Source organism: Hemicordylus capensis, chromosome 2, assembly GCF_027244095.1.
Source record: "Hemicordylus capensis ecotype Gifberg chromosome 2, rHemCap1.1.pri, whole genome shotgun sequence".
Taxonomy (NCBI): domain Eukaryota; kingdom Metazoa; phylum Chordata; class Lepidosauria; order Squamata; family Cordylidae; genus Hemicordylus; species Hemicordylus capensis.
The window spans coordinates 192,414,409-192,429,682 of NC_069658.1; the positions used below are offsets into that span (position 1 = coordinate 192,414,409).

The window sequence follows — 15,274 nt, forward strand, 5'->3', positions numbered from 1 at the left end:
GGTGGGGTGGGGGGACGAATCACAATCCGGTTGTTCCTTTGTTAGGACCAAGAACTTTCATGTCACATCAGCAATACTTTTCAATGGAGACTCTTTGCACATTTAGCTGTCCATCCACACATGCAGAGTGATCTTGTAGTGAGGAATCAGAGGATGAACAGGCAAGTGTGTGATCTAGCCAGGTTCGACAGTTTTCTGACTTTTGATACGACACTGGGGTTAGAGGTCAATTTCCTCTCAATGTCTTCTGTTGTTTTAATGGGGAGATGGCAGAAAAACCACTAAGAGGTCTTTCATAGCACCTGACTGGGGAGGGTGGGTGGGCTGCAGGGAAGGCAGGAGTTCGCCTGCTTTCCCCGGCAGAAGGGCAGCCGCCATACTCTCCTCCATTGCACCTTGTGTCCACACGAGCAGTGGTGCGGCAGAAGGAGCCTCTGGGTGGGGGGAGACTGCCCCGGGGCATGAGCACGGGGGTGCCCTAGTTAGAGCAGCTGCCATTTAACCTGGTGGTGATCGCTCTGATGATCTCCAGGCTGAGGTTAAGCGAACCACAGCTAAACGCTGGGTTAAAAAGTGGGGCTTGGTGCGGGGGCAGCGCCGGGAGAGACCTCACTCTCGGTGCTTCACATGCGCAGCCTAACCCAGACTGGGCTGCCCTACCCTGGGTTAGGCTGCGTGTGTGAAGACCCTTTAAAATGATTTCTTCTGCATGATCCCCACTGCATGTTAAAGTCATCTGAGGAGGTCCGTCTCCAGTTACCACCGGTATATCTGGTGGTGACTCAAAAGGCGAGACTTCCCAGCAGCTGCTCCTGGGCTCTGGAATGCACTCCCGGCAGAAATCCGTAATCTGAATTCATTATTGGCCTTCAGGAGAGCCCTCAAAACCTCTCGGTTTGGCCTGGCCTTCCAGGGTTTTTAATTTCTTGTAAAAGTTTGTGCTGTAACCTGGTTTTCCAGGCTTTTAAAATTGCTTTGAATGTTTTAACTGTTAATTGTTTTATGGTGTTTTATAGTCTCTGTTTTTAAATGTTAATTGATGTTAATTGTTTTGTTTTAATGTAAACCGCCCTGAGCCATTTTTAGAAGGGTGGTATAGAAATCTAATCAATCAATCAAGGTGGTATAGAAATCTAATCAATCAATCAATCAAATAAATAACCATTTCTGTGTTAAATAACAAGACAATGTCCCTCCCCACTTGACCCTGACCAAATCCTTTGTTCTTTACTTGAGACCTTCTTCCAGGTCCCCTTGCCAGCTAAAGTCAGGCTGGTCTTGACCCAGGAGAGGGCCTTCTTGGTGTGATGCTGTGATGCCTCTCATGTGGTACATCCTCCACAGGGAAGCTTGCTTGGCACCTGACCTGATGTCCTTTTGATGCCAGCATAAGACTTTTTTAAAAAATTCACCCAAGCACTTCAACATGTTTTATAAACAACTTTAGGATTATTTTAATGCAGTTATGGCTGTTGTTTTCTGTGCCTTTTTATTTGCATTGTTAAATATGTAGTTTTATTACTAAAAAAATACATGCATGCATAACATCAATATACTAAGGAAAATGACTGCAGCTTGGGAATAGTTTTCCCAATGAAAGGATTAATTCAAACTAATATTACCATATTTACTCGAATAGAAGGTGAATCTGAATATAAGATAATCCCCTAAAAGACTGAGGTTAAAAACAGAATATACCTATATTCCCCCCCCCCCAAAAAAAAGAGGACTCTGAATTTAAGATGACCCCTCCATATTTACCAGGAAAGAGGAAAAAACCTTGTCTTGGATTTGGGTAAATCCGGTATTTATTACACTTATGCCAAAAAAAGGGGGGAAGAACTCCCAAGATGCTGGTAGATTTACTCAGTGTTTTTATTGGTATACTTCCATAAAATTGCTTTAGTGTTGCCTTATGTGTTTTGAGGTGGTGCTCTTCTTTAGAGGCAATTCTTTTTAAAGGTAATGTGTGCCGTTGAATCAGTGTCAACTCCTGGCGACCACAGAGCCTTGTGGTTGTCTTTGGTAGAATACAGGAGGGGTTTACCATGGTGTAGATCAGGGCTGCTCAACTTTGGCCCTCCTGCAGATGTTGGCCTACAATTCCCACAATCCCTGGCTATTGGCCACTGTGACTGGGAATTATGGGAGTTGTAGTTCAAAAACATCTGGGGGGCCTAAGCTGAGCAGGCCTGGTGTAGATAAAATTAATTACAATGTTTGCCTCACACCTCAAAATGCATAAGGCAACACTAAACCAATTTTATGAAAGTATACCAATAAAAACACTGAGTAAATCTACCAGCACCTTGGGAGTTCTTCCCCCTTTTTTTTGTCTTCAATTTTTTGGTCCTGTGTCATTTTCCTCTCCCTCCCCACCCTCTTGCTTTGGATTACATGTATGCTCCCTGTCTTTCTTTTGTCATGGAACTTTAGGCAGTCACCCATCCAGGCACTGACCACACTTGGGCCTCCTGAGCTTCAGCAAATAAACTCTAATATGTGGCCTCGGACCAAACCCTAGTTCTGGGGTAGACAACTTTGGCCTAAAACTACAAATCCCACCATCTGTGGCTACAATCAACTATAGCCGGGGATGATGGGAGTTGTAGTTCAGCAACAGCTGGAAAGCAGGGTTCCCTACTCTGGCCTAGTTTTAACAGCAGCAGTAGCAGCAGCAACAACAAAAAGAGCCTCACGTGAACCTGTATGTTAAGGGTGCACAACTGGCAGCCCCAGCCACCTCCTCTCCGGGGAGGTGCCACATGACCATCTCACCTGCCAGCTCCAGAGAGAGGGAAGGGGGTGTAGATGAGCAATGTGAGTCGATGACAGCAGTCAGTTTTGGGAGCTCACTCCTGGCAAAATGCTGTTTACTTAGTGAGTGTGCTGTTTGCTGAGCCGTGCAACTTAGCTAAACAAAGAAGGGAAATTTCCAGATTCCAAAATTAACTTTCCATTTTCCTTTAAGCTAAACAAAATAACTCTGCATTCCAGACAGTTCTCTGCCTCCTGGGCTGGCTGGTTGAACTGCAGCTCCAGCAGATGAACTTAGTGAAAACCAGGAATACCATGAATCTTGTCAAAGACTGTCATTCTAGCTAGCGTGAGCAAAGAGATGGACGTCCACAATTCATGGCCATTTCCTGGGAATTCATGTAGATGGCAAATAAAATAAAATAAAAATCTGAGGGCTGCTGCTTAGGTAATGTTTTGTACTTGACTGCCAGTGCTCCCATATAAAATACTCCTCTATTTGATATTAAAGGTAAAGTGTGCCGTCAAGTCAATTTCGACTCCTGGCAGCCACAGAGCCCTGTGGCTTTCTTTGGTAGAATGCAAGAGGGGTTCACCATTGCCTCCTCCCGTGCAGTATGAGATGATGCCTTTCAGCATCTTTCTATATCGCTGCTGCCCAATATAGTACCAGTGGGGATTCGAACCGGCAACCTTCTGCTTGTTAGTCAAGCTTTTGCCCGCTGCGCCATTAGGTGGCTTTTTTCTATCTGATATTGGATCAGAAAAAAGGCAGATATACGGTATTTGTAATTGCTGTTTGCATGTGAGCAGGGCCGGGGAAAGGAGTGGAACCTTGTTTCCATCTAGTAAAGGGGAAAGTGACATGTTTACATGTCTGTGCCCTTCGTATCTGATGGAATGTGCATGCATTTTTGTATTTTGGGTATCGGCACTCCTTAAATGCAGATAAGGCAAAGGGAAAAAGTGAGTGGGAAGGCAGGCCATATGAGGAAAGGGTTTGCAAAGCGCAGTGGAAAGAACAGAGGGAGACCAGAATCACTGATGACTTGACTTCTGCTCAGCAGTTCCAAATACAGTGCTGAAGTGATAACAGAGATAGCACTGAATTGCCTAATCATATGAATTTTGTTTAGAGAAATGATATAAGATTGTTCAGTAATATAACTTTAGAAACCCCACACATTTATATATAGAGATGTTTACTGTAGTCAGTGATGATTTCTGCTTCAGAAGCAAATTGCCACTTCAGGGTGTGGGTGTGTGTGATTTTCAGTGGGGAAATGGACCATGGGGAAAGAGTGAGCCTCTCCCTGCTCACCCGTCCTGGTCCCAACCAGATTTGCTCCTCTTCCATGTGACTGTAGTCTCAGACGCAGATCTTCTGGAGATCTTGCAACTCTAGGCTTGTTTGTTTAAGGCACCAATAACTATTGGGTTCTTGGATTTTTGCTTTCCTGATGATGATTATCCTTCTGCATAGTTCTGGTGCCTGCTCAGGTGGGGATCCAATAAGACAGGATCCAGTATGACAGCATTTCCTGGTTTTATGGCAAGTTTGGACGATGAGAATGTTTTGCACTGTGTTCCATAGGAATGATAGCACATGCATTCTCTCCTGAATTTTGCTCCAGGATATTGGGAACTAGCCAATATTGTAGCCAATAATGTGAGGGAGATCATATGAATTAGCTGGCATTTTAAGGCATGCTTCATTTGGGAATCTGTGTTTCTGAATCACATCAAATCCTGACTGGAGCATGCAGTTGGATGTGTGAACTGCCATGATGTACATGTTGAAGTTAGGGACAGTAAATTAACTGTGCACTGCCCTCTTAAGGACAAAAGCCTTCACCCTCCCTCTTTCTCTTTCCTTGGATTAGACAGGAGTTCCAGCCTTGAGACTCCAGATGTTGTTGGACTACAACTCCCATCATCCCCAAGCACAGTGGCCAAAATGATGATGGGGGCTGTAGTCCAACAACATCTGGGGACCCAAGGTTGGGAACCTCTGGACCACGAGAACCCTTGTTTCTTATCTCTCATAGGAGCCATGCAAAAGAATTGTACATACATGTCTCAATAAATTAGTTACGTTACCAACACCTCTGTGAATTCAATAGCCAAGGTTCAACAGACATTCCTAGTGTGAACCCATCATAAATAAGCAAATTCCTCTGAAAAATGCTCTTGATAGACCTTTGCCAAGCTTTAAAAGGGGCTTAGGGAAGTGCATGAGGACTCCCCAACGGCTTCCAAAAATGTCAGAATCAAGCCAACAAGATAGCAGCTGTGTTGATGTTCTTGGTCCATCACTTGAGGGTTTTTATCCCCCCCCCCTTTTTACAATGTAGTCCTTCTATATTCGAAAGACAAGCAGCTGCATCTGTAACCACAAGAAGGCCAGAAGGTTAAGTGTCCAAATTCAGCTTCACTAAGAGGAAGACATGTGTCTCAACTCATTTTGTTTTTCAGAAATGTTAATAGCCCAATGCTGATGTTGCACAATGAGCTATTTATATATGTATAAATTGGCAAAAAGGCACCTAATCTTCTACTTCTATTATCCCAACTGCTGTGTTACCTGAAGCAGCATACCGCTCATGATTTCTCTCACTCAGGAAAGGAGGAGAGATCAGTGCCTACATGCAATTATGCATGGAGTAGAGAGAATGGACAGGGAGAAAATTTTCTCCCCCTCTCACAACATGAGAACCAGATGGCATCCCATGAAACCGAAGGTCAGGAAATTTAGGACTGACAAATTTAGGACTGAAGTAGTTTTTCCACACAGAGCACAATTAATCTATGGAATTCTCTGCCACAGGATGTGGCAATGGCCACTAGCTTGGATGATGTTAAAAGGGGCTTAGGCAAAATCATGGAGGACAGGTCTATCAATGGGTACTAGCAGCCTGGTGGTTATTGGCCAATTCCAGCCTCAGAGGCAAGCTGTTTTAGTCCAGCATCCTGTTTCTCACATTGGCCCACCAGATGCCTCCAAGAAGCCCACAGGCAGGGTGTGAGCCTCTCCTGCCATTGCTCCCCTACAACTGGTATTTAGTAGCATCATGCCTCTGAGCTTGGTTTAGGCAGGCTAGCCGCCTTGGGAGCACCAGGCTCGCCTGCGAGCCCGGTGGTTCCCAGGACCACTGGAAAGAGGGCTAAGCTCCCTTAGCCCACTTTCTATGGATTGTGGGAATACCTTCCATGGGTGGCAAATCTGGATGTGGTACTGTGTGATGTGTGAAGCTGCTTTTAGAGCCAACGACCATGTTCAGAAATCTCAGACAGTGGAAACCCTCCATCCAACTGGGGCATCACAGGTTTGAGTGCTCCTTGAAAAAAAAATACGGTGCACAAAGCTGCTGGCCTCGCCTTTGTCTAGAAGTGCTAGTTCTCTGTGTTTATGGTGTGGAGGGGGGGACATTCATGAGATCTCCCACATTATGAAGCAGGACAGTCCTGGCAGGAGGAGGAATGTGCCCCGTGGTGTTACCAAAATCGTCATTCAGCTCTTAGGATATAAAAATCAACGGAGTAGGGGGGAGGGGCTTCTTTAGGTTCTGCCCCCTGCCCACTGAAGCTCTACTTCTGCATAAAAAAAAAAAAAAACCCTTGTCTTGCTGCATTAACAATTTTCTAGTCACCAGACTCTCCCTCACCCCATCCATGTGTTAATCTTTCCCTTCTGCCACTAGTCCTGTTTTTCCTCTGTAGGATATTAAGTAAAGAGCCTTCTTCACAAGGTTTATAATGTGTGCATGTTTTGTACAGTAGCTAGCACCCTGTTGGCATTAAAATAGATGCAGGCTAATAATAGCAATGCAAGCAAATGATTGCATGCAAATGGAGAGGTGGCTGTACTTTTCCAGCATATGCACATACAAGCTTGACACGTGAGCACACGTACACATCCCCCCCGCCACCCTTAGCTTATGAAAAAATAAAAGCCCGTGATTAATATCATGATCTTGATAACTGGGGCAGGGGGCGATTTTGCCTCTCACCCTGATCCCAATGGCGCACCCTCAAAAGGACAAAGCCAACAGGCAGAAACCAAGTATGTACACTGTGCAAATGAAAAGTGAAAGGTTAGTGTCGCTTCTCAGTGCATCTCTGCCCACCTGACAATATTTGTTGGAGAGGCCTTGCTACGCTTGCTGGCAGCTGCTGATGCTTTGTTGTTGTGCACACGGGACAGGGCCTTCTTTGTGGCCGCTTCCAGATTTTGGAACGCCCATCCCTGAAAAGATCTGCACATGTCCTCCCTTCCAGTCCTCCACAGACTGTCTTGATTGGCCAGGCTTTTAACTAGGAAATATAGAACGGTGTCCAGCTTTTAGTTCCCATTGTCTTGTCCTGTGCTTGGTGGCTGTTTTTAACAACGTTGTGAAGAGGAGCATTTGGTCAATAAACATCAAAAAATGAAAGTCATGGTTTTGACCCCAGCCATTCCAAGATGTGTAAATGGTGTTTAGATAACCATGACCTAGAGCAAGGTAACTGTTTTAAACCCTTAGGAGTTGTCTTCCAGGGTTCTAGAAGGAAGACTGCTCAAGTTATGTCTATGTCTCCTCCTTTGCCCCTAGGAGTACTGCAGCAATTCCCTGTGATTCCATCAAACTCAGGGAGGGAATTTCCTCCCAGGCGCTATCCAATTATTTCCTGAAAAGTCGACAGCACAACTTATATGGAGCGTAATTGGGCCTTTATTCCAACTTTGGGCTCCTTGGTAAAGTACAATCTGTTTTTTTAAGATCTCTTTTTCTGACTCCTAGATGCATTCCTAACGTGATTCGGAACACGTGAGGCCAGAGTTTGGATAGCTACTCTAATTGCCTGGTTAGCGATAATTTAATTCCGATTGGTCTGATTTCCCTAATACTCTCTGATAACTATTGTTCCAATTGGTGGAAGAGTGCCTGTAAATTTCTTTCATATGGCCTTTCGCCTGAGTCTTTATTATCTTCAGTATTTGAAAAGGCCAAGGCTATTATTAAACAACAGGTCTCGGATTTGAAGTTCCAGAATGATTTAAGTTGAACTCCAAGTCTATACCGACCTCTCAGAGGATCCTTGAGATCTTCTCCAGCCACTCATCTGTCTACACTTACCTTTTTTAAGTACTGCTGGGCCTTTCCTAGAGCCCGTCCCAATGTTCTCCCCATGGCGTTTCCAAAGGGCATGCATCGTAATATTCCACTTTCCCAATAGCTGTGTCCATGTGGCTTTGGTGATATTGAGTCATTTGCTCATGTCCTTTTGTGATGTGTATTTTATTTTGCTCTTTGGTCTAGGTTGATGCAGCCCTTATTTTAACATTTTCCAGGTCACTGGAATGAATTTTATGTTATGTATCTTTTAATAGATGAAGATAATAATGTCACATATCAAGTAACAAAATTTTATTTTTTTAGCCACAAAGGCTTGCTGCATCTTGGTAGCTCCTTCTCTATGATTTAGAGTTTTAGGAGTAGCATGTATGGATTTTTAGTATTTAATATTTTGTCCTGTTATTTTGTTGTTTTACTAATTTATCCCATGTTTATTGTTGATTGATCTATTGTTTTGTATTTTTTGGTCTATGAGCATATTCAAATAAAGTCTAGGTTTAACTAGTGCTTTATGAGATTTTATTATGTGTGATTTTAGTTATTGTATACCACCCTGACATTTTTAACTAAGAGTGGTTTAGAAATCTAAATAAATAAATGTCTCCACCCTATTAACTTAAATTAGTTTAATTTTTGTTCCAAGACATGGTCTGAAAACACATTCAGCCACTTTGCTGAAGCTAGGCAGGTCTAGGTCTGGTCAGTGCCTGGGTGGGTGACCACCTGCCAACCCCATGTAAGCTTCCCTGAGTTCCCTGAAGGAAGAAAGGTGGGTTACAAGTGTATGACTAAATACCAGGGCAACTCAGCAATTATAATTCTGCAAGGTAAGGGTTAGGGATCACGCAGAATTTCTGCCAAACTGTACTGCCTAGAGATACACATATTAGGCAGTATATAAATATGATAAATAAACAAATAAACTACAGTCCTTAGGGGTTTTTTTGGTTTTGTCTAGGAAAGCTGTGTCAGTTAAGGTAGCATAAAACCAATATAATTGTATAGTGTCAACTGGGCCCTGAGAGAGTACATGCTCATTGGATGAACCTTCAGGTACTATATTGGCATGGAGAGGATAGGGTGACACTACCACAGATTCATGTGATCCTTTGGATGCTTGGCAGACACAGAAGCCCCATCTCCTTCCCAGTTAGTCACCCTAATTCACATCACCAGTCAGAAGTCCTTTTCAGTCATTAGAGCTAGTCACATGACCATTCGGGAGGGCAGGAAGGAAGGAAGGCTGCAAAACCTTACCTTCCCCCCTAGACGATCCTTCAAACTCGCTCCCAGACAAGCAGCGCTGCTCCAGGCAGTGCCGATCTCCAGAGGCCAGGACGTGTCCTGACCTTGGGATATCCCACAAAGCATTGAGCATGGTGCGTTGGGAGATTCCCCCGTGAGACGGGCGCTCTAGGCACCCGTCTCTGTGTCTCCTCAGCCTGCGTGCAACCCAAGGAGACATACAGTCCTGGCAGCTGGGTTAAGGGAGCCCTCACTAAGAGCCAGGCTTAAAAGTAAGGTTTGGCTGGGTGGGAGTGCTGGGGACTGCACGGATCCCAGTGTAGCCCGGGCTAGGCTGCTTGTGAGAACAGCCTCATTTTATTGTACCCGAGCTCAGATGTCTGTTCACATGTATATGTTTTTAATGTGAATGACAATACCTGCTTTCATTTTAAAAAAGAACTGCACAGCCTGTGTGTGTGTGTTGAACATAACATGTGAATAGGGCTAAAAAGCATATCTTGTGCAGCCCATGACTTCAAAATCCAGTCTGCAGGGTTCCTTTTTGGAAAACGCAATACAAAAAGTAAAAGGATACAGGGTGGCTTTGGCAGTGCCCCCTTGACCTTCTCATGCTGATCTGGGGTTGAATACTCATGATCAGCTAGGGTATCCTGAACGAACCCTGAAGTTTTGATGCAGTGGGGGAAACAGCAGGAAAGAAAAGGAACAGGATGGGGAGTTTTTCTTGTCCTCAGGCTGCAAGTGTGGTGGTTTTTTATTTTTATTTTTGGCCTCATTTCCCCGACACTCCTGCTGACCCCAGCCTGTGTGTGGGAGAAGTTTTGGGGCCTCTTGTTTGTTTAATCAAAGTGGTGTTTGTTTTCTGATCTGAGGCGTTAGATAGGGCCTATGCGCTGCAGGCAGGAAGCAAGGACTTCCTGTCTATTCTCCTCATTGCAGGAAGCTGGCTGTGCTGAGTGTTCACATTTCAAACAAGCTTTTTTTTTTTTTTCCTTTTTGGAAAAGTCCTTTATGTTTGTGTATGTGTTGTTTTGTTTTCTCTTTCGTCCACCACAAACGTGGTTTCCATTGTTAGGCTCCCCAAGGGAATGATAAGCAGTGACTGCAACCCAACAGCATTCGTGAGTCTTGAGAGGTCATAGCAACTCTCCCCAAATATTTACCATCCCTCTGGAAACCTTCGGCTGGAGATTTATGCCTCTAGTAGACAGGAAAGACATGATGTCTGGGGTTTGCAAAGCTTCTCCCTCGCTCCCTCCCTCCCTCCCTCCCTCCGTCCAGCACCTCTGCTATCCTGCTTTCATGTACGTAGAGGAGTGAGAAAGCAAGGGGTAATTCCTTTCTTTGATCAGCTCTTAAATCACTAGGAGCAAGCTAGATAATCTGGGTATTTTCACCTACAGAATATCATCAGGGCAGTGCATGTGCTGTGATTCTGCAGGAGCACAGAAAAAATGCAGAACTGAATGTGGAATTCAACTTTACAGGAATCTCAAAACAAAAAGTTGAGATTCTGGTCTGCGTTTTTAAATTCTGCAAAACAAGAGGGTTAATTTGCATAATTTATACTGAACACAGAATCCAGCTTTTCTTGGTGCAGAATTTGGTCACCTCACCTGGTACATAATTTTATTTTTTTATTTTTCATGGAATTCACAGAGCCCTGTGTACCATACAAAATAGACCCCGGATGCTGTTCTGAGACCAGATTTCAATCTTAGGGGCCCAGTTCTGTAACGGTGAAATAACAGAATGCTGCTGAGCATATACAGAATGTTTTTTTCTTACTCCTGACTCTGCACTGCAGATCTAGGAGGGAATACAAACTAATGTTAGGGTTCAGATTAGAATCTGACTATGATTTGATCTTTATAATTCAGGCCAGTAAATTACAGGGCAGGATTTTATTTCTGGATACTGTGAAACTGGACTTCAGGCCTCTGTGAGAGTTTTGTGTCGCAATGTATGGTAATTGTTTGTGACAGCTCTAATGGCTGGTTCATTAGTGAACAATGAACAATGGTTGGTGACATGTCTTTCACTTGATCTTTCATCCCTTGATTGCCCAGCATTTGATGACTTGCAGCTAAATAAATGTGAACTGTCATATTGAGTTTGAGGTGGTATCTCTGTGCCATTTGCTCTGTAATTGCTCTTTTGCACATGCAGGTCATCAGGTGAGCAACATGCATGTGTGAATGGGTTTGGGGTGTTCTTCACGCAGCAGGCTTTACTGTGAGTTTACTGTGAGGCTTTAATGTGAACTCGAAGTTGTCCCCAAAAACCAATGCAAAAAGTAGATTTTTTTTTTTACCCCGGATATAAATCGGGCTACATTCTAACGTGCTGTGAATAACCCAACTGGGTGTGAAGTCCTCCCTGGTGGCTCGCAGGGACTTTTGGGCAAATCTGGCCAATATGTAAATGTATCCCTCCATTCCGGAAGAGATGCGAACGAAAAGTCTTCCGAAATATCGCCAGCAAATCTGTGGCTGATGAAAAGTAGCATGGCCTCTGTCTGCATCCTAGAAGGCAAGGAGCAGCACATTATTTGCATTGCCTGGAAATGGAAATATAGCTATGGCATACTTGCATGTACTGTATACATCTACAAAAATCACTAGCCTACAGAAAAAATGAGCCACTCTGACCTCAGTAAAAGGTAAAGTTGTGCTGTCGAGTCGATTCCAACTCCTGGCGACCACAGAGCCACGTGGTTGTCTTTGGAAGAATACAGGAGGGATTTACCATTGCCTCCTCCCACGCAGTATGAGATGATGCCTTGCTCTGATGATGCCTTGCTCTGACCTCAGTATATCCATGTTATTCATATATGGCCTTAAAAAAGAGAGGCCAACTTTTCTACAACTGCCTATCACTTCTAGTGGATTCATGTCCAAGTAAAAAGGTTAATGGCTATTTACAAAGCCATCATCTGGGGTTTTTGAGCGTTCCTGGAGCCATGCTACTGTCTGCCAAGCCCTGGTGGTGGTCAATCCAGCAGGAGGGAGCTGGCCGAGCAATACTGTATTCCATTTCTCTTCTCTGCAGCCAAAGAGAGAAGGGTGTTCCCTCTCCCCCCCGCCCCCCCCCCCCGCCTGCAGAGCTGGGCTAGGGAATTCCCTGCCAAACTACTGGGGAGTGAAGTCTTGAGATCTGATCCAGGTGCCTTTTTATTTTCCCTTCAGCGTGGATGGGGGTAACCCTGGGGCGAGATGCACAAGAGCCAACGTTGGTTTCAAAAATGAATTCCGACTCGCTGTAATCACGATGAGTCATGAAACTTGAGACATTTTGCGTCACCCCTGCTTTGAATTGTTTAAACCTGCCTTATTCCAAGAGCCCCGGTGGTGTTTGTTGCCCGAGCAGGTTACACAGCTGGGTCCCCCCTCATCTTTGGACTGGCCAAAGAAAATATCCCCTTGGTTGCACTTCTCAAGCTTGTGCCAGTTCCGGGGAAAGGCTGGCCATATTCCTGGCCAGCCAGCTCCTGCCTCTCATTTCTGAGGAGCTCCCACTCCCCCAAACCCTACCTAGTGATTGTATTTTGGCAATTTATTTAACACACATTTAACAGTGTGTGCAGTGTGGCCCCTAGTTGCAATGAGGAGCCCCAGTGGTTCAGAAGCACAATCCAAGTGGTGGTTTCCTCTCATCAGCATGCACAAAAATCAGGTGGATTTTGCAGGACAGTTTTCTGATCGAACATCATCAGGGGTTGTTAATGCACTCTGGAGTTTAGCTTGGGAATTCAGGGACAGTGCCAGGACTCACCCATGGAAAACATGAAGGATTTGTTAACAGAATGCATCTGAGCATGTGCAGTGTGACATTCCCTCAACATTGAGTACCCACAAGGAATCATGGGTAAGTTGCCCTTGGCTTGATTTGGAATTGGGCTTGGCAAACCAAGCTCTTTCCCTCACAAAGTGGAACATACCTTGTTTCTTTCTGAGCCAGGCCTAAAATCCAGACTGCATTAACCCCTGCTAAGTGGGCAAAGAGGCACCTTTTACCTTGGTGATTCTCTTTATTTAGCAGGGGGAGAGTAACTGGCTCTATCCACCCCCAGCACCAGGCGCGTAACAATGATAGGGCAAGGGGAGACAGTTGTCTGGGGGCCCCACTGCCTGGAGGGGCACCCCAGAGGCACCTCATGTGACTCCCCATTGCCCCCTGCCCAGCCCCATAGCCTCTCAGCCACTTGCCCTCTTCGCCGTCTCTCCTGCTTGTTCTGCTGGCCTGCAATGGAAGCAGCAGACAAGCTGCAAAGAGCTCCTTTTCTCCCGCCTCTCAGCTGATCGGCGGGTGGGCGGGGCTTCCACGGAGGCCTCCGTGTAGGCCGCAGTGAAGCCTGAACTCGAGTAGGGCCCAAGCCAGCCAGGAAGGAGGAGGCAGCCAGAGTGTTCTCTGCAGCAGAAGACCCCTTGCTGCCCTGCTCAACCCAGACCAGCATTTGCCAGGGAGAGTGTGAACTCCTTTTTGTGGTTACCTTTCCCGCCCCCCCCCCCATATATAGGGATCTGCTTGCCATAGGGCTTGGATGGGGGGGGGAGGGACCGAGAAGTCTCTGAATATTTATTTTGAAGCAGCTTGGAAAATTTGCTGACTTAAAAAAACCTATCTAAAAAGTCCTATAAGTGGCTTGTTTCATGGCAGAAAATTGCAAAAACTTCTGGAACAGTATTTTATTAATTTTATTCATTCATTCATTCATTCATTTATAAATGCACTTATGTTCAAGTTGTTTTGCAACCCAGAAGGTCTGAGTGAGAACTGTGAAGCATGTCTGGTGCTTTTATTTTATTTTTCTTGTGTGTGAACTGCTCCCCAATAACTTGCAGGGACTTCAGGGTCAATCTGGCCAACATGTGAATGCAGCACCTCCATTCCAGAGGAGATGTGTCTTAAAGGGCTTTAAAAGCCTCCTGTGAAAAACCTCCTGCAATCAAACTTGACTGAATTTGTTCAGAATTCTGAGAAAACAAACATAGGTTCACCCTGCATGGTTGAAAGTCTCCTTTGCTAATCTGCAGCGAGGGGCCCATTTTAATAATTCATCTTTCTAGTGTGTTCTAGGCATTAAATGTAATACAAATGTATAGTACTCAATGTATATCACTATATATTGTGACGTGTGTGTGTGTATTCAGTTAAATGTATTTGCAGGCAGCATACTTATTTTGGAATATCAGACTTAAATCCTTGGGGGCCTGGGGTGTGCGGAGGCCCTGGACTTTGTGGGGGGGGGCCCATTTTAAAATCTTGTCTCTGGGCCCACTCCAACCTTGCTACGCCCCTGCCCAGCACAGTACTTCCAGTGACTGTTGCTGGTGTGTCTTATGTTTCTTTTTAGAATGTGAGCCCTTTGGGGACAGGGAGCCATCTTATTTGTTTGTTATCTCTCTTTGTAAACTGCCCTGAGCCATTTTTGGAAGGGCGTTATAGAAATTAAATTAATAATAATAATAATAATAATAATAATAATAGCACTCCCAGTGACTTTGTCAGGAGCTTGGTGGGTCCAAATGCCCCCACTTCCTGAGCATGCTCAGCAGCATTCCAGGCATAAGGAGCCCTGGAACATGTAGTTTTCAGGGCACCTGATGCCCATGTTAAGGAGGCAAGTGCCCTGGAAAATGGTGTTTGGGAGTCTGCCGTTGCTGCATTTAAAGTGCCACAGAAAAAAGGAGCTGGATAATTTGTGGGGAAATAGTGTGTGATTTAACTGGACGGGTTATGCAGACTTCCATTGGCAGCATCTTTGTATGTTATGAAGCCAATTACGTTATTTCATTTGTATCTTGCCTCTAATGGACTTGGGTCTATTTCCCCATGTTATCCTCACAGCAATGCTATGCGAGAGATGGCAACGTGGCCTGTGTTTCTTGCAAGAGGGATTCCCAGAAGTTGTTCACTACAACTCCCATAATCCCCAGCTGCAGTGGCCCACTGCAATGGCCTGCAGTAGAGCTGTAGTCAACAACATCTGGGAATCCCTCTTTCAGGGAACACTGCCTCTGCCTGTTCTAGTTTAGGCACCACAGTTCAATTTCTTGGGGCCATGGCTCTCTGTTGCCTGGGCTTTGTCAAGTCCTGATATATTAGTTAACCAAAATGGTTTTACCTAGTCAAATCTTCTCCGGCTTTGT

The 15,274-nt window shown here is 45.0% G+C and overlaps 1 protein-coding gene across 2 annotated transcripts in view; it reads left to right on the top strand.

The window, feature by feature from the left end:
- Nucleotides 1–15,274, top strand: part of HDAC7 (histone deacetylase 7) — a 248,207-nt gene that overhangs the window by 12,257 nt on the left and 220,676 nt on the right. The window contains exon 2 of one of the 2 annotated variants that reach the window (XM_053297653.1): nucleotides 7,350–7,492. The exons of the other annotated variant lie outside the window; for it this stretch is intronic. The gene's annotated coding sequence lies outside the window, so the exon portion shown is untranslated. The remainder of the gene's footprint in view (nucleotides 1–7,349; nucleotides 7,493–15,274) is intronic. 2 annotated transcript variants of the gene reach the window in all.